This window comes from Nicotiana tomentosiformis, chromosome 4 (genome assembly GCF_000390325.3).
Source record: "Nicotiana tomentosiformis chromosome 4, ASM39032v3, whole genome shotgun sequence".
NCBI lineage: Eukaryota > Viridiplantae > Streptophyta > Magnoliopsida > Solanales > Solanaceae > Nicotiana > Nicotiana tomentosiformis.
Genome location: NC_090815.1, coordinates 84,930,520 through 84,949,650, shown reverse-complemented (window position 1 = coordinate 84,949,650; position 19,131 = coordinate 84,930,520). Strand labels below are relative to the sequence as shown.

Here is a 19,131-nt window from a genome sequence, read left to right as displayed (position 1 = left end):
TAGACAGTATCACCAACAGTAGCAAATACAGAGACAAGTTTTTGAGTTTCAAACATAGAGATAACATCACAGTGAGAGTTTTGCATAGATTTCAAACTTACAATGTGACCAAAAGCAATCAACTTTCCTTTGAAAGCAATAAACCTAGCTTTCTCTTCGGGGCCATAGAAATTCATCTTGTCTTCCGGATCAAACTATATACATTCATTTTCCCCTCTTTTCTGAGAAGATAGTTTGAGGATGGAATCCATTGGATGTTTCCCGCCCTCTTTTGGGAGATGAGAATATCTTCTTGAGAATCACTGAAATCATCCTCAGTCAATAGATTATTTGTGCTTTCTGAGGATTCTACAATAACAGGATCATCAGTTTGAAGGTTGTTCTTGAAGAGATGGCTTCTTCTGGGCATGGAGGAGGAATGAGAGGGTTTGGTTTTAGACATAAGTAAAAGAGAACAGAAAGATAGAGACTGATTTTCTTTGAGAGAATGGGAGATATGATCGAGGGGGAAGGGGTTAAAAATGAGTTTGAATGGACGCCTCGATTCTTGGAGAGACGTGTGAAGAGCAACTGAAAAGTTGCCTTCTGCAAGCTCGCCGTCAGTTCACAATTAAAGCATGTACAGACTAATCAAGTACTAAAATATTATTTTGCAAAAATTACGAAGAATATTATAGAAAACACTTAGCACAGTTATATGGGAATTGTACAAATACCAATTTTGTTACGAAGGAAACAAAATCTTTCTTCAAGCAATAGTTTTGTAAAAATATCCGCTAACTAATTTTTAGTATTGACAAATTCTTACATAATATCACCTTTGGCAACATGATCACATATAAAATGATGCTTAATCTCAATATGCTTAGCCCTAGAATGATGCACAAAATTTTTTGATAGACAAATAACACTAGTGTTATCACACATAATAGGAACGCAGTTAAGGCGTAAATCATAATCTAATAGTTGATGCATAATCCATAGGAATTATGTGCAGTAGTTGCCTACAGTCAAATATCCTGCTTCAGTAATAGATATGGCTACACAACTTTATTTCTTGTTGTGCCAAGATATAAGAGATTTTCCAAGTAATTGGCACATTCCACTCGTGCTTTTCCTGTCAATTTTATCTCCTGCAAAATCTGCATCTGAAAAACCTTTGAGATTAAAGATATCTAAACTTCCGTACCATAATTCATAGTCGACTATCCCTATCAAATATCTGATAATACATTTAACAGCAGTCAGGAGGGACTCTTTGGGAGCTAACTGATATCTTGTACATTTGCAAACAGTAAACATAATATCTGGTCGACTAGCTGTAAGATAGAGTAGAGAACCCATCATACCTCGATACATTGTTTCATCGACACTCTTACCATCTTTATCTTTATCCAAGGTAGTTGACAAACTCATAGGAGTTCCTATGGCCTTTGCATTAGACATGCCATATTTTTTTATTGAGCTCTTTTGTGTACTTTATTTGACTAATGAAAATCCCTTTTTGTACTTGCTTGATTTGAAGCCCAAGGAAGAAAGTTAATTTTCCCATCAAACTCATTTCAAATTCTACTTTCATGATGTTTGAAAAGTCCTTGCATAAAACAGGATTAGTGTTGCCAAATATATTATCATTTACGTAGATTTGTACAATTAAATTACCTTGAGACGATCGTTTGATAAAAAGAGTAGTATCAATATTACCTCTGTCAAACCCATGTTCGACTAAGAATGAGCTCAGCCTTTCATACCAAGCTCTAGGAGCTTGCTTTAGACCGTACCGTGCTTTGGACAGTTTGTAGACATGATTTGGAAAGGATTCATTTACAAATCCTAGAGGTTGCTTAACAAATACTTCCTCAAAGTTGAACCCATTTAAGAAAGTATTTTTCACATCCATCTGATATAGTCTGAAACATTTGTGAGCAGCATAGGCTAATAGAATGTGAATAGATTCTAACCTGACAACATGGGCGAAGGTCTCCTCGTAATCAATTCCTTCTTTCTATGAATAGCCTTGAGCGGACAATCTAGCTTTATTTCGTACTACTTGTCCATATTCATTAAACTTATTTCTGTACACCCATTTTGTTCCAACAATGGATGTATTTGGTGGTTTAGGAATGAGTTCCCATACCTTGTTTTCTCAAATTGATCAAGATCTTCCTTCATTGCAGCTATCCAGCTTTTGTCCCCAAGGGCCTCATCCACTTTTTTTGGTTCGAACTGGGATATGACAGCAATATTTGATGTCTTTTTTTAGAGATCTTCTAGTTTTCATTCCTTCCTGAGGGTCTCCAATAATGTACTTATGTGGATATCCAGTCTCACTTTTTCATTAATTTGGAACAACTGATACTGGCTTCTTTTCAACAGGATTTGACTGATCAACTGTAGAAGGTTCCTGATTTTCTATAGGACTGTTAGTCGATTGATCTTGTTGATCAGCCACCTCATCATGAGTGTTTTCACATGTATTGATAAACTTTGGAACTATGAAAATTTTCTCATCTTCAGGAAGTTTCTCATTCCTTAAGCGAGGGTTAGTGTTCACAAAAATAACATGTATGGACTCTTCAATAGAAAGAGTACGCTTATTAAAAACTCTATATGCCCTACTAGAGGGAGAGTATCCGAGAAAAATACATTCATCGCTTTTGGGATCAAACTTACCAAGATTGTCTTTTTCATTGCTGTGAATGAAGCATTTGCAGCCAAAAGGATGAAAATAAATGATGTTAGGTCTTTTACCTCTCCATAGTTCATATGGAGTCTTCTTGAGAATAGGTCAAATTAAGCATTTGTTGATGATGTGACATGTTGTGCTTATAGCTTCTTCCTAGAAGTGGTGTGGAAGTGAATTTTCCACAATCATAGTTCTTGTCATATCTTGCAATGTTCTATTTTTGCGTTCTACCATTTCATTTTGTTGCGGTGATCTTAGAGATGAAAAATTATGAGAGATCCCTTGATCATTGCAGAAGTTTTCAAATGCTTAGCTTTCAAATTCTCCTCCATGATCACTTCTTATGGAAGATATGTAGTAACCTTTTTCCCGTTGCACCTTCTTGCAGAAGACTTCAAAGTTACTTAATGCCTCATCGTTATGACTTAGAAAGATAACCCAAGTAAATTGAGAAAACTCATCTACTATAACAAAGGCATATTTTCTACCACCTATGCTAGTAGTTCTAGTTGGACCAAAAAGGTCCATATGCAGGAGTTGAAGAGGTTTTGTAGTAGAAACACTGTTTTTAACCTTAAAAGAGGACCTGGTTTATTTTCCTAGTTGACATGCATCACAGATTTGATCTTTTGAAAAATCTAGTTTTGGAAGACCAATGACAAGATCATTTTTGGAAAGTTTATGAATAGTATGCATACTGGCATGACCAAGTTTTCTATGTCATACCCAAGGATCATCAATCTAGAGGCTAGACAAATTTGATTACCAAGATTATCTATGTTACTGATGGTATAGACATTCATGTCTCTATTTCCAGAAAGAATAACTTTATCTGATTCGTCTTCAATAAACCAACCATGCTTTTTAAAATGAACCTCATAGTCATTGTCACATAGTTGACTGATACTGAAAAAGTTGTAGCCAAGTTCATCAACCAGGTATACCTCGTCTACATCACATGTTGAGTTGAGGGGAACTCTTCCAACTCCAATTATATTTCCTTTTGATTTGTCTCCAAAAGTGACTATTCCTCTATCTAGTTTGGTGATAGTTTTGAACAGTTATTTGTCACCAGTCATATGTCTGGAACACGCGCTATCAAGGTACCATTTTTCTTTTCGATTCTTCTTGCGGTGTTCCTGCAAAAACAAAAGATTACTTATTTTTAGGTACCTAAGCCTGCTTGGGTCCTGAATGGTTAGTGTTCTGCGTATTAGCTTGACTAGAGGGCTTGGGTTGCCAGATCCATCTCCTGTTATTCTTAAACCTTCAATGATTAGAGGTATAACCGAGTTTTCTGCAATAAAAGTAGGAGGGGTTATTAGAATTTTCAAAGACTTTTTCTTCTCTGATTCTAAGCCTGCAGTGGTTAGTGTTGTGACCATTTCAGTCAAGAGGAACTAAAGGAGGTTGAATAAAAGTTGAAAAAGGCCTTTGTTGAGTTCTATCAGAAACTTCGCAGCCTAAATCAGTACAGGTTCTAACTCTAAGATACAGTTTGGATTCCCTTTCTATATCAAAGAAATGTCCATGTTATCTAAACCAAAATTAAATCAGTTAAGATGGTTCTCTTGTTTTAGTGAATTTATATTCCATAAAATTACTAACTAAAGGAGGATCGCAAACCTGTCCTCATGTTATTTTTTGACTCTCAGAAAAGGTAGAAAAAAGAAGTAGCAACACACAATATCATCTATCGGGAAATCTGCAATCCAATAAGCATAAACTTGCAGAAAATTGATCTCAAATCATCTTAAATCTTGTAAAAAGAAACTGAGTCACATTTGAATTCAGTTCTGAGATCCACAAAGAATCCATTCAAATCATAAGCTCAAGACATGAATATATTGAATCAAGTATAATAGTAAATTCACTACAATTGGCTAAATTTTTTTAGCATTACTGAATTTTTTTAAATAAGTAGAATGTTTTAAACTTACTTTGTATCCATAACAATGATTTGTCGACATTTATTGTCGTGGACGCCAGCGATCTTTATGGCACTGCAACTTGTAATAATTGTAACGATGTCTGTTATAGGGGTATTGTAAATATTATTTTGCGATACAACATATATAAGACCTAAAATAATATGATATAATGATATTGTTGTATTACCTGTTACAGTTTACACAAAATATTACTTACCAAACTCAGCATTTCATAGTTATTGGTCCAGATTCGCCAAAGATACTATGTTTAATCTCGTTGGAGCTGGCAATGGCGGATCGTCCATGTTGTCTTTTTTTATTCGCTCAACAATTATAAATCTATCCAGAACCCATTCAAATCTATTGACAAGAATTCCATACGTTAAAGGTGCTCTAACTTTTGCAGTTGATATCAGATATGTGCAGAAGGGAGTGAGCTTATTTTAATATTTTTCTATGTCATCCCCGTACAAAGCAACAACAACTTGTTCTTCCTGCAGTTGTTATTGTAATCAGTTAAATAGTCTACAATATTTAACTGAATATATTTTATTTTTCGAGTATATATAAATCCTATTGCACAATTCAAAATAAAGTGCCAAATCACAATTTGTTTTTCAATGTCAAGATAACTTTATTTTCTTCATTTCATCTAAAAGGAAAATTTTTGTCTTCTTTCATATTTTATGTAATATTTATTGTAGAAAAAATGAGAGTATTTATATAATATTGGAATAGGAACTACGCATTGTAGCGGCTAGATTACAGTCTCATCTTGCACAATCGCAATTTGAAATCTGGTTCTCCCATCCTTACTCTGCCTTACTCTAGCTTTCTCAATAACCTGGACCTTACAGGTCCACTCATTAGTTTATGGAGTTATGTCACTAATATTAAGTCTATACTCCATACTTTGTAGTAGTCACTGCCAGGGAGGAAAAGAGTAAAAAATGATATGATTAGTATGTTGAACAGTAAACATGTAAAGAATTATAAAACAGGAAAAGAGCAAAGCAATACTTGGCCGCGCTATATCAACTTTGCAAAATAGCTTTTTGAATGATTTCATCGTAAACTACATTATATGTAGAGTGGTCATCATGGTTAGCAGCTATTGGTGGTCGGATTAGCATTTTCACACAATTTGAGCTCTCTTCTCTTGATAAAGCAACATAAAGTTGATCATGCGAAAAAATAGGTTCTCGCAAATAAATTCCAACAAAGTCTAATGTTTGACCTTGTGCTTTGTTTATAGTTATACCAAAACATAACCGTATAGGAAATTGGGTCCTCTTAAATGGAATAGGAAATTTTCCATCTTGAGATGATAATAATGGTATTCTTAGTATAAACACATGCGTATCTTTAAAATCACCTGATGAAATTTTAGCACTTTTAACATGTGTTTTAAAGTCGCAGCAAGTCAACCGTGTACCATTACATAAGCCCTCACATGGATTTAAATTTCTTAATAATATAATCGGATAATTCTCTTTCAAAAATAAATTATACGGTGGCAAACCAGCGGGATTAAAAGTATGCAATAGGTCCTCAAATTGTACTTGATCATTAGGTTCATTGGTTTCATCAATACCAACAAAATCCTTTAGTGTCCCTTGAAATCGATCTATAAGCATATCGTTCATTTCATTGACGAAATCATTTTTCATTGTCAGAATAACGCGAGAACTTGAGTAAGACGATGCCGAAAAGAATGTGTGCATATTTGGGTATGTTACTGTGAATAATCTTTCTAATGATTCTCTTTCAGTGGTAAATGGAATAGTTAAAGTATCTGGTATGTCAATTTTATTTGTAGAGTTTATTTTTTATTGTCCATTTCCAATTCTCATTAAATAATCACAGAATGGAGAATCTACCTTTGCTTTCATATTTTCAGATAATGGCAATCTTTCAAGTTCTTCCCAAATATCAGAGTATAATAAACTTTCATTAATAAAATCTTCTTTCTTCCCATTATGAACAACGGGAAGCGTTTGTCTAAAGTCACCTCCAAACACCACTACTTTTCCACCAAAAAGTGTATTTGCACCCATAAGGTATTTTGAGAGCAAATCAAAAGCTCGAATTGTTCTTTTATACTTCATCCCATACAATCAATTTTTCTTCTCGAATTAAGCATGCAAGTGCGCTTTTGTTTTCTAATGTTGCAACTGAAATTATCATCAATCTATTTTGGGATTTTGAACCGTGAATGTGCAGTTCGTCCACCATGAAAAATGGAAGCTGCTACACCAGAAGTAGTCGTTGCCAATGCTATAAATCCTTTAGACTGTATAGTTGTAAGTAAAGTACGAAATAAGAATATTTTTCTGTTCCTCTTGGACCATCAATGAAAAATGCTCCTTCTCTACATGAGAATATTCTTTCAATAATTGTATTATATGCTTTAAGTTGGTCTCTATTTAACTTCTTCTATAATGATATGTCTTGTTCACTGACAATAATCATCCTCTCAAAATGAACTACCTTTGCTTCCTTTGCAATTGTCGAAGGCCTGATTATTTCTTGAACAATTTTGTATTCATTTATGTCAGCATCCATAGAATGCAATATCTCATTAATATGGTTCAAAACTTGAAACCGGATCTCATTTCTTCCAATGTTGGCTGGTAGCTTATGATCTTCAGACATTGGTTCCTTAAATCGTTCCCACAATTCTCTTGGATTCACAGGATTATAATATACTAATAATGTAGCGAACAAGCATCTTAAACTGTGTGGCATTTGATAACTTGTTGCTTCTGACATGCATTCAATCAAACTGTTATCACATTGTAACATTCCTCGTTTTTCAACAGATTTTCTAAAGGTATTACATGGTTCTCCATTGACATATCATAAATCTTTATATGATTTTGGACCTCTAACGTTCATTAATAACAACCTGAGATAGTACTGCTCGCCTTCTATCGGATAACATGTCACAACACGACCAATTGTACATCTTTTTTGTCGGCATGTCCAGGTTCGATCCTTAGCAGACCATACAAAATATTCAGGAAATTCCTGATATAACAACTTTAGTTCTTTAGCATCCTTGTCTATTCTATTCATGTAAAAGAATTCTGTTAGCATAGTTCGTTTATTCATTGGATTATTTACAATAGTACGTATATCTGCAATGCTTTTAAATGAAATAAATTATTGTCCTTCAAGATGAATCTGAAGAGAACATACACTCGGCTATATTCCACTAATAGAAAAACCAAACAAGCGCCATGTAGCTTTTAATGCGACACCTGTCACAACCCAAAATCCGCTATAGGTCGTGATGACGCCTAACGCCGCCGTTAGGCAAGCCAACAGTGATCGATCAACTTAATTACTCGTTTTTATTACTTTAAAATCATAATTTCTATTAATTAAATAGTATGAAATAGAATTTACAGGGTAAAATGATAATAATTATGTGAAGTACCATACCAACCATCCAGTAGAAGCCCCCAAAACCTGGTGTCACAAGTGCATAAGCATCAACTAGGAAATATAATAAAATACAACATCTGTTTGGAATACAAGTTAGACAGGAGATTATAAATAACTCTGATGGAGACTCTGTATGTTGCGGATCTTAACATGGAATGCCGCTCACGGTAAAGTCCCCGCAATAGTCGCGCCTTTGCGCCCAAAAGACCACCAGACATATATGTACCTGCACAATAAGTACAACAAGTGCAACATGAGTACATAAATCAATGCATACCTAGTAAGTATCTAGCCTAACCACAGAGAAGTAGTGACGAGGGATCGACATCGACACTTACTAGTGGTCCAATAAATCAAATACAGTAAGAAGTAAACAGATGTGAGGCAGCATAAATAAACGAAATAACAAGTATAAATGCGTGGTATAATCCTCCTCTCAATAATAAAATCACGCTCTCAGTTAGTAGTTACCTCCTCAATCGGAGTATATATATAATGGACCTCACCAGATACGTCATCAAAGTTAAAATCAGAAAAACTCACAGATACACTAGCTTTTTGTTAAATAATACGCACGATTCCATAAGAGTATTTTATAGAAATGTCAAGGCGTACTGCCCAATCCCATCATAATATGTGCACTGCCGAGATTCGAACGACATGAACCATAGATAAATCTATTATATTATCGAGGCGAATGACCCGCTCCCATGAAAGGGTGATACATAATCCTGCCGAGGCGAACGACCCGATCCTATCATAATGTGCGCACTGCCTAGGGTCGAACGGCACAAAACATAGATGTATCTATTATATTGCCGAGGTGAATGGCCCGATCTCATTAGAATAAGAAGCTTTAATGGGTCCTTGACCCAGTTCACCAATAAACGTGCGAGTTATGAACTTTAAGGATGCTTTTCGATGAAAACGCATAACGCGGGAGTAATTTGTAAAGGAGCACAATTATTCCGCGGCTAAATCAAGTAGCTCACCACATCTCTACAATAGCGAGTCTATCACCCTATGCAAGTCTAGTCTCAAGTCGTAACGTGAAATAAAGGAATTTAAACGAGCAAAGATAACTCAAATAGTACAATTAGAGCATGGCGTGAGCCTAAGTCTACCCGGACATAATCGGGAATTCTAGCATATGCACGGACATTCGTCACCTCGTACGTGCGTAGCTCCTACAATATGTAGCACATAAGAATATAACACATATGGGGTAATTTTCCCCTCACACGGTTAGATAAGAGATTACCTCGTTCGAAAGTTCCATAACCGGCTCCAACGCCACTCAAACACCTTAATCCGATGTCCGTCTCTCCAAAACTAGTCAAAAGTGTGCAAACCAATCAAAATATACCCCAATACGTATAATTTAACAATTTATAATGATTCCCAACTTCGCTCAAAAGCTAACAAAGTCAGCCCTCAAGCTCACGCGCCCGAATTCCGAAAATATTCGAAGATAAACCTTACCCTTAACATTACGAACTCAAATACATAATTTATTCCTAATTCCATTTCCAAAATCGTGGTCAAAAACCAAAATTATAAATTCTAGGTCTTCTACCAAAATACCACAATTTTCCTACATTTTCCTCCTTAAATTCACATATAAACCTTACATTTAGTTCACAACAAGTGGGGAATTACTTACCTTGTGTTGCATGATGAAAATTCCTCAAGAATGCCCAAGAACTGAGCTCCTAAAATCCCAAATGAAAATGACGAAATGACCAAATTCGATCCCTTATGTTCTGCCCAGTTTTCGCTTCTGCGGACAAAATCTTCGCATCTGCGAAGTCGCTTCCGCGACCACAAATGCGCATCTGCGAAGTCCACTGGTCAACAGTCCCATCGCACCTGCAGACTCCTTCCCGCTTCTGTGCAACCGCCGGTGCGAAACCATAGCCGCCTCTGTGCTCCAGCTCGCTTATGCGACCACTCTGTCATTTCTGCGAAGCCGCAGAATCGTTCCATTTTTCCTTCTGTGAAGCCTTCCCCAGCCAGCTTTCCTCACTTTTGCGGTGCGATCCTCGCTTCTGCGATGTCCTTTCTGCGACCCAGCTTCCGCAGAAGCGATCGCACTAGTAACAAGAAAAATCCCAGCATTTCCTTATCCCAAAAATCGATCCGTTAACTATCCGGAATCCACCCGAGGCCCTCGGGACCTTAATCAAATATACCAACATGTCCCAAAATGCATTAAAAACTTAGTCGAAGCCTCAAATCATGCCAAATAATGTTGAAATTACGAATCGTGCCTCGAATCAACTTATAAATTTTCAAATTTCCAAATTCTATATCTTGTGCCGAAACATACTAAATCAATCCGAAATGACTTCAAATTTTACGCACAAGTCATAAATCACGGTACGAACCTATTCCAACGCTCAGAACCTCAAACGGACATCGATAACGTCAAAATCCACTTCAAACCAAACTTATGAAATTCTTAAACCTTCAAAAAGCCAACCTTCTATAATAAGTGCCGAAATGCTTCTGAACCACCCGATACTCAACCCGAACATACGCCCAAGTCCGAAATCACCATACAAACCTATTGGGACCTTCAAATCCCGATTCCGAGGTCGTTTACTCAAAAGTCAAACCTTAGTCAATTCTTCCATTTAAAAGCTTCCGAAATTAGAATTTTCTTTCCAAATCAACTCCGAACTTCCCGAAATTCAATTCCGACCACATGTACAAGTCATAATACCTGAAGTGAAGCAACTCAAGACATCAAACTGTCGGACGACATGTAAGAGCTCAAAACAACCGGTCGAGTCATTACATTCTTCCCCACTTAAACACACGCTCGTCCTCGAACGTGCTAAGGACTGTTCCTGAGTTGTCCAAAATCACTGTTTAATACCTCGTGCACCTACCTGTTCCACCACAACCCAGTTGAACACATTAGCTCGAGCCAGACTGAAGATCCTCCCCTTTATTAGTCAATAAGCCTTAGAACCAAATTCCAGCTTCCGAATTTCTCTACAAGACATGATTCTAACATACGAACACCGTACCAGTCACTACACATTGTACCAAAACATGATCATGCACCCATGCTAACATCACACAACGCGCCGCATAACTCATTTGCCCAAGGCAACCTCATCCAAGCACAACAGCTAAAATTTCACTAACCCGAAGCCCGTAGTATACCTCATAACACATATAAGCCATATTCCAACTCTCACGATACTGCCACGATAGAAGATATGTGTAGTAACTCAGAACCACCTAACCAAATCAATAAATCATAGAGTCTATCCTCCTTACAGGAACCATTACCTCATTCTGAACCGAATAACAATATTTGCTCTTTAATATACCCTTCATAACTCCGATCGCACTGATCCCGGGTCCAATAACCTCGTCCCACCCAGTACAAGCTACTCAGGCAGTAAGACATCTCAATCACTGCCAAAAATCTCATATGATGCCCTCAATGCGCCAACTAGCTACAAACTCGAATGTGATACATAAGGAAACACGAACTCTGGGAAAGAACTACCCAGCCCGCGTAACGAATAAAATGACCGAACAGATGCTATGAACCTTTCTCAAAGAATGAGAAACCAAATACACAGGAATAGATATAGGGAACCGTACTCAACATCTCATTGTTGCGGCATGCAACCCGATCCACACATGATACCATTGTGGTGTGCAACCCGATCCAAACATGATATCGTTGCGACGTGCAACCCAATCCAAACAACGTACCCGTGGCGGCGTGCCACCCGATACACACATAGAAATAAATAAGTAAATACACATCAAGCCATAATTCTTATACCTATGAAATACCGAATATCGACCACAAGCACGCCAAGTGCGAAAATACCACCCTGGGGAGATGGATAGCGCCATACGTTACAAAACCTAAGCACGGCTAAGGTGAAATTAATGACCTGCATCTCGAGAGCCATCCTGCTCATATAATACCACAAGCTACACGGGACCACAACACATGTGCGAATAATCAAGTTGTCTCAATCCGGAACAAACTCCCACATTTCACAACCAAAGGACTAGAGCGCTTTCCCGGCATAAACTCTCACATTAGCGACAGTACTAGAATCTCCATTCTTGGTTTCAATCTCTAACAATCAAGTGACTAATAGGTCACACTTATACAATTTTCCTGTGGGATACGCTCCCACGACCTTCCGCACCAGGTAGCAAGGTCTGCACCTCCATACCACCAACACTACTATATCTGTAAAGCCAACCAAGAGTCCGCAAATCAATACACAAAGCCTCTTACACAGGACATCATTCTCAGGTGACACTAAAGAAAATGCCAGCTTACTCTGAACATCTGAATTCTTCCCTGCTAATCCGAGCTTATGACATTCTTGTCAATACCGAACCGCAACCTTGATCCTCAACTTCTAATTCCCATGCCGCTCATTGCACCTATCGCGCCGCTACGCGAGAGTACTAGAATTCCTCATAACCCATGAACTACTAGTAGAATAAACACTTCATTGGCTAGAATCCCTTTTACTCAACTCATTTCAGAAGAACCATTGCAATACGCAACTAAATTCCCATAACCGTAGAGAATACAAACCTCGAGTCATGGTCTAAACCGTCATAACTATTCCAGGATCTATATACACATAACAAGGCCATTAGAATCAAATACCTCCCCAAATCAATAAAATTACAGCGGCTGTCAAGCCCGAACGTACCGCCACATATCATATGTATAACACTAGCACGCCGAAGGAACTGATCATTGCCTCAATCACGTTGATTCAAACCATTACCAACCGACCCAACACTCTGTTATCACATGAACACTCCCAAAGAAGCAACCAGATGAATTCCTTTCCTTGTACATCACATCCACAAGAAGCATAAACTCTGAGTCTTCCCAAAACCTGTACCTGAATCGATAAGGCGAAGTATAGCACATATTCATCAAGTTCTTTGCTCGAATTACCCCTGATGTTTTTTTTCTTAGTCATAATAACCCACCATCGCACCGATAACCATTAAAAGCACAAGCAGACAACCACGCGATCCAATCATAGACAGTGGGCTCCCCCACTTAGCCTTAAGCTACCATCACATAATATAGAACCCACAAAGATTCCAACCTCTCATTTACCATGATCTCGCACTATCAACCCGCAAGATCTCTCAAAACCTCTTGTTAGACTCTTCATAAAACATCCCAAATTATCAGCCACAATCGCGTACTCGATCTCCAGCCGGGTAGTAAGTATAATTCTTCGTAGAAAGTTCATCAACATCACGCAACCGCCAACCTGTTCACAGGAGCTAACCCACCTATGAAAATTCCATACCGACATCTTCAAATGACGCTGCATTGGGTACAACTACCGCGAATTCAGTAAACCCTCTGAAGCCCATACTCGTCCGCCAGCTGTAAAAGTCGATTCATTCCCTATAGACATCAACTGAAAGTCCGACAATACATTCCAAACTCGAAGTCACGTTGCATCCAAAAATGATAATCAAGTCTTCACACCCCTTTTCATTTCAAGCGAACTCCTCTTTGCCATATTCAATCTCCCTCGTTACAGTAGCCTCCATTCTAAATAAAATTCGTAGACCAAATCACCTTCCATTACGATTCCCAATCACCCTAAACGTCCTCAAAGTACGTGGCTATCCTACCACAGAATCCATACGCTACTCTACCACTCTCATTTCGGTTAGCCCATCTCCTTAGGCAACTTCTCAACCTCTGCTGTGTATACTTGACCTGCTAATAATTCAATCACTGCGAGACACCTCCCACCATGTCCCTCCTCATCCTTAGCTACCCAAAGGTTGCATCAAATAAAAATCCATCTATGTAGCACCTGGACTAATAGATTGCTACCAAGTCTAAGCCTCCTCAAAGATCATCTCTCTGTCGAGCCATCAACATTCGAAACATCGATTCGATTCTGAAACCACTACACACCACCATCTCTGACAACTATTTCTTAGACACTATTTCACCACACCCTGCCCCAAAGGGAAATCAAAGAAGACCATAACACCGGCGAACCTTAATGCATTCAAACAAGGACGACGACACCGCATCACAATGAAAACTCCACCACGCTCAAAAATATCAAGTCTCGTTACTCCATCAACCAAAGTCTGAACATCCATAGTCCTATTGCCTTTCCTCTGCTGGAATTAAATGCTGAACCTATAAATCATGCATTGAGAAATCCTCATTTCAAGTCACTCACTGCCTCGACACATAAACAAGCACCCTACCATTACACCAACACCGTGCGATAACAACGCATGAACATCATAGCAATCTGTGCATAGTCTCAGAACCATCGGAAATATAGATACTGAGCTGAAACGACAGAACATCCTTCTACAAGGAGACAATAATAGCCTGCCCGAACACGCAGGGAAAAATATCTGGCACCACGTCTGCAGTACCACTATAAATCCTCGATGCCCAAGTGATAACAAGCTCTTCACGTCACATAAGATTGAGTAGGAAGGAAATAAGAGTATAAGCCTCAAAAGAATCAAATCGCACGATGAGGAATCAAGAAGGGATGTGCTCCTAACAACCTCATAGCCTCTCGAAGATAAGTACAGGCGTCTGCGTACCGAACCGTCAGACTCTACTAGACTTGCTCATGACTTGTGAGACCTAAGTTAACCTAACACTCTGATACCAAGCTGTCACGACCCAAAATCTAATATAGGTCGGGATGACGCCTAACGCCGCCGTCAGGCAAGCCAACGGCGATCGATCAACTTAGTTACTCATTTTTATTATTTTGAAATCATAATTTCCATTAATTAAATATTATGAAATAAAATTTACAGGGTAAAATGATAATAATTACGTGAACTACCATACCAACCATCCAGTAGAAGCCCCCAAAACCCGATGTCACAAATGCATGAGCATCAACTAGGAAATATAATAAAATACAACATCTGTCTGGAATACAAGTTAGATAGGGAAATATAAGTAACTCTGATGGAGACTCTGTATGCAGCAGATCATAACATGGAATTCAGCTCACAGTAAAGTCCCCGAAGTAGCCGCTCCTTTGCGCCCAAAATACCACCAGACATATATGTACCTGCACAATAAGTGCAACAATTGCAGCATGAGTATGTAAATCAACGCGTACCCAGTAAGTATCTAGCCTAACCCCAAAGAAGTACAAATGAGGGTTGACATCGACACTTTTTAGTGGTCCAATAAATCAAATACAGTAAGAAGTAAATAGATGTGAGGTAGCATAAATAAATGAAATAACAGGTATAAATACGTGGTACAATCCTCCTCTCAACAATAAACTCGTGCTTTCAGTTAGTAGTTACCTCCTCAATCGGAGTATATATATAATGGACCTCACCAGATAGGTCGTCACAGTTCAAATCAAGAAGATTCACAGATACACTAGCTTTTTGTCAAATAATACGCACGATTCCATAAGAGTATTTTATAGAAATGTGGAGGCATACGACCCGATCCCATCATAATATGTGCACTGTCGAGGGTCGAATGACACGAACCATAGATACATCTATTATATTGCCGAGGCGAATTGCCCGCTCGTATGAGAGTGTGATACATAATCCTGTCGAAGAGAACGACCCGATCCCATCATAATGTGCGCACTGCCGAGGGTCGAACTAAATGAACCATAGATGTATCTATTATACTACTGAGGCGAACGACCCGATCCCATTAGAATAAGAAGCTTTAATAGGTCCTTGACCTCGTTCACGAACAAACGTGCGAGTTATGAACTTTAAGGAAGCTTTTCGATGAAAACGCATAACACGTGAGAAATTCCTAATGGGAGCATAATTATTCCGCGGCTAAATCAAGTAGCTTGTCACATCTCTACAATAGCGAGTCTATCACCCTATGTAAGTCCAATCTCAAGTCATAATGCGAAATAAAGGAATTTAAACGAGCAAAGATAACTCAAATAGTACAATTATAGCATGGCGTGAGCCTAAGTCTACCCGGACATAATCAAGAATTCTAGCATACACAGGGACACTCGTCACCTCATACGTGCTTAGCTCCCACAACATGTAGCACATAAGAATATAACACATACGGGGTAATTTCCCTCTCACAAGGTAAGACATGAGACTTACCTCGCTCCGAAGTTCCATAACTGGCTCCAACGCCAATCAAACACCTCAAACCGATGCCCGTCTCTCCAAAACTAGTCAAACAATGTGCAAACCAATCAAAATATAACCCAATAAGTATAATTTAACAATTTTCCCCAACTTCGCTTAAAATCCAACAAAGTCAACCATCGGGCACATGCGCCCGGATTCCAAAAATATTCGAAGATAGACCTTACCCATAACATTACGAACTCAAATATATAATTTATTCCTAATTCCATTTCCAAAATCATGGTCAAAATCCAAAATTATCAATTCTAGGTCTTCTACCAAAATCCCACAATTTTCCTTACCTTGTGTTGCATGATGAAAACTCCTCAAAATCACCCAAGAACCGAGCTCCAAAAATCTTAAATAAAAATGACGAAATGACCAAGTTCGATCCCTTATGTTCTACCTAGTTTTCGCTTATGCGGATAAAATCTTTGCATCTGCGAAGTCGCTTCTACGACCACAAATGCCCATCTACAAAGTCCACTAGTCAGCAGTCCCATTGCACATGCGGACTCCTTCCCGCTTCTATGCAACCGTCGGTGTGAAGCCATAGCCGCCTCTGCGCTCTAGCTCTCTTATGCGACCACTCTATCACTTTTGTGAAGCCGCAGAAGCGTTCCATTTTCCACTTCTGTGAAGCTTCCCCATATAGCCTTCCTCGCTTTTGTGATGTCACTTCTACGACCCAGCTTCCGCAGAAGCGATCGCACCAGCAACCAGAAAATCCCAGCATTGACTTAGTACAAAAATCGATCCGTTAACCATCCTGAATTCACCTGAGGCACTCGAGACCTTAACCAAATATACCAACACGTCCCAAAATGCAATACGAACTTAGTTGAGGCCTCAAATCATGCCAAACAACGTTGAAATTACGAATCGTGCCTCGAATCAACTTATAAATTTTCAAATTTCAAAATTCTGTATCTTGTGCTGAAATGTACCAAATCAATTTGGAATGACTTCAAATTTTATGCACAAGTCACAAATCATGATACGAACCTATTCCAAGGCTCGGAACCTCAAAAGGACATCGTTAACATCAAAATACACTTCAAACTAAACTTATGAAATTCTTAAACCTTCAAAATGTCAACCTTTCATAATAGCGCGGAAATGCTTCTGGACCACCCGATACTCAACCCGAACATATGCCTAAGTCCAAAATTACCATATGAACCTATTGGGATCTTCAAATCCCAATTCTGAGGTCGTTTACTCAAAAGTCAAACCTTAGTCAATTCTTCTAACTTAAAGCTTCCGAAATTATAATTTTTTTTCCAAATCAACTTCGAACTTCCCGAAATTCAATTCCGACCACACGTACAAGTCATAATATCTGAAGTGAAACTACTCAAGGCCTCAAACCATCGGACGACGCACTAGATCTCAAAACGACCGATTGGGTCGTTACAACTCCCATCTAGCAGATTGATATTCCTTTATTTCATCTATTCCTACATTTGTTGCATTGGTATGCATATAAAATGCAATCTCATCATGTCCTTTACATATATACTTGTAAAGATACTTAACGACCTTAATATCAGAGCATACTTCAACATTCATATGATAATCAAATTTACCAAGCAAAAAAGGGTTGTATGGAACAACCCAAGAGTTGTCCAAAAACTGTTCTCTTATTAAAATCTTTACTCCTGTATTTCGTCTTTTGTAAATTGGATAAGAATTAACTCCTTTTGAAGTGTGATTAGAAAAGCTTTTTGGGTATTTAAACTTACAACTGTCGTCTGTTTTCATACAAGAATTTGTAGGGTTAAGATTACCACAAGGACCATGTATCATGTGTCGAATAACGAGTGAGTATAAATCCGATTCTATATCTTCATCAGGTATTTCAGCACTAATAATATTGTCGTAATCTTCTAGCGTTAGCAACTTGTATTCATTAGGATAACCGATTTTAATTCTTCTATTTTTGCTCTAAACACTCGGCTAATGAGATCAAGTCTATTTTGTGCTTCATCCACTGATGCTAAATGTTCCTTTATTTCTAGCCAAGATGGATTACATGTCATGGTCATAAGTAAATCAGGTTTACCAAAGTGCCGAACTAGCGCGATAGCATCCATATACTGTTGACACATATCTATAGGCCCACCAATAAAAGAATTTGAAAGAAATTTATTTTTCCCGATATTTGAAGCGTCTCTTTCACCAAATTTCAAAATATCAATGAGTCCCTGCAATACACCTGTTCTGAATAAATCCTGATTAAACCAAATAAAATCCAACCTTTATGTTTCAAGTTTTATATATTCGTCGACCGTATATTGTTGAAATATTCTTCTAGTGTGTAAGATTTCATCTTCTTCATCTTCTCTCATTTGAGGTTCTAACAATAATATTCACGGACATACACTGTTTTCCTTTTTCGCTTTCCTTTCTGTAGAATTTCAGCCTCCATTTCAAGATATCTGTCAAGAGAGCAAACATTTCTTATATTTGATTTCTCTTCATTTTCAAAAGTTCTGGGATATCTAGAAATGTTTTTTGTCCTATAAATCTTCTTAATACCACAATGCCACCCACTTTGACCATACGGAAAAAACAACGGGTATTGTAAAGCATCATAACATCCATAGTTTCACGACCCAAAATCCTAACCTGTCGTGATGGCTCCTAACATGGTACTAGAAAAGCAGATTTCTCCTAAATCTTTCCAACACTTTTAGAAAGAATGAATTTAAAGCAGTTTTAGTAGTAAAAGTTCGCATAGCCGGTATCGAAAACCCAAAATAAAATGCGGAATTCCCAACTATCGAAGTGTCATAGAGTACATGAGCATCTATATATCACAAGTCTGAAAAATACGGTCTATAATATTTTGAGACAAAATACAATAATCAAGAAGGTAAGTAAGGAGAGACA

At 38.0% G+C, this 19,131-nt stretch overlaps 1 long non-coding RNA gene across 1 annotated transcript in view; it reads right to left on the bottom strand.

Annotated features, from left to right (window-relative positions):
* Nucleotides 1-4,746: 4,746 nt before the first annotated feature.
* LOC138910655 (uncharacterized) overlaps nucleotides 4,747-19,131 on the bottom strand; it is a 39,523-nt gene continuing 25,138 nt past the window's right edge. Inside the window, exons 2-3 of the long non-coding RNA XR_011415798.1 lie at nucleotides 5,384-5,542; nucleotides 4,747-5,111 (exon numbers count right to left, since the gene is read on the bottom strand). This is a non-coding gene — a long non-coding RNA (uncharacterized lncRNA). The remainder of the gene's footprint in view (nucleotides 5,112-5,383; nucleotides 5,543-19,131) is intronic.